Source organism: Mastomys coucha, unplaced genomic scaffold (assembly GCF_008632895.1).
Source record: "Mastomys coucha isolate ucsf_1 unplaced genomic scaffold, UCSF_Mcou_1 pScaffold16, whole genome shotgun sequence".
In the NCBI taxonomy this organism is placed as follows: Eukaryota; Metazoa; Chordata; class Mammalia; order Rodentia; family Muridae; genus Mastomys; species Mastomys coucha.
The window spans coordinates 37,794,243-37,795,036 of record NW_022196898.1 but is presented as its reverse complement, the minus strand read 5'-3'; positions in this window follow the sequence as shown (position 1 = coordinate 37,795,036).

Below are 794 nucleotides of genomic sequence, written 5' to 3'. Positions count from 1 at the left end.
ACAGCTCGGAAGGCTGTCAGTGAAACAATATTTCCTTGTGTGAGCAGGTGCCTACAGTGCTGGGGTGGATCCTTCGGACCTGCCCCTGATGGGCCAATGCTCTCCACTGAGCTACAACCCCATCCTACAAGTCATTTTATGTCTCTCCTGGTGGTTCTGCTTCCATGTTGAGCCCTGATTGACAGGCCCCCTGATGTGACATCCTTTTGCTGTCTTTTCAGCTAGGATCTCAGATATTCCTGGGGTAGTCCAGGCTAGACTGACTTCCCAGTCTGTAGCCCGCGCAGTCGTCTCGCCAGCAAGAAGACACACAGACACTAGGATCCTTCTGCAGCAAGCATTTATTGCATCATGAAGAGGAAGACCCTGAGCCAGTAATCGGCACTGCTTATATACACCACAGCACTGCGTGTCCGCCCATGATTGGCTGTTTGCTCATCACCCCATGTGACGCCCCGGGTTGGGCCGGGACTTGGCGCCTTTTCACTCTACGCACATGCGCAAACAGTTGTTTACCAGGAGTCGACAGCGGATGTAGGCGCCATCTTGTCAAGGCGAATGCCTCTCCCGCTCTACCGCTCTCCACATCTCCCCCTTTTGTTTTAGTTAAAAGGGAAGGCCAAATATAGCAAGTCAGAGAGTGCTTTTGCTCTGCCAGGGCCACTGTCTTAGGTCATTCTGCATCAAACCTGCAGCCTTACCCATCATAGGATTACACCCCCCTCAGCCTGAGGGCTCCGTGTCTTAGGTTGGTCTGCGTTTGGGGAAGGTTGCCTGTCTCTGGGTACCCTGGA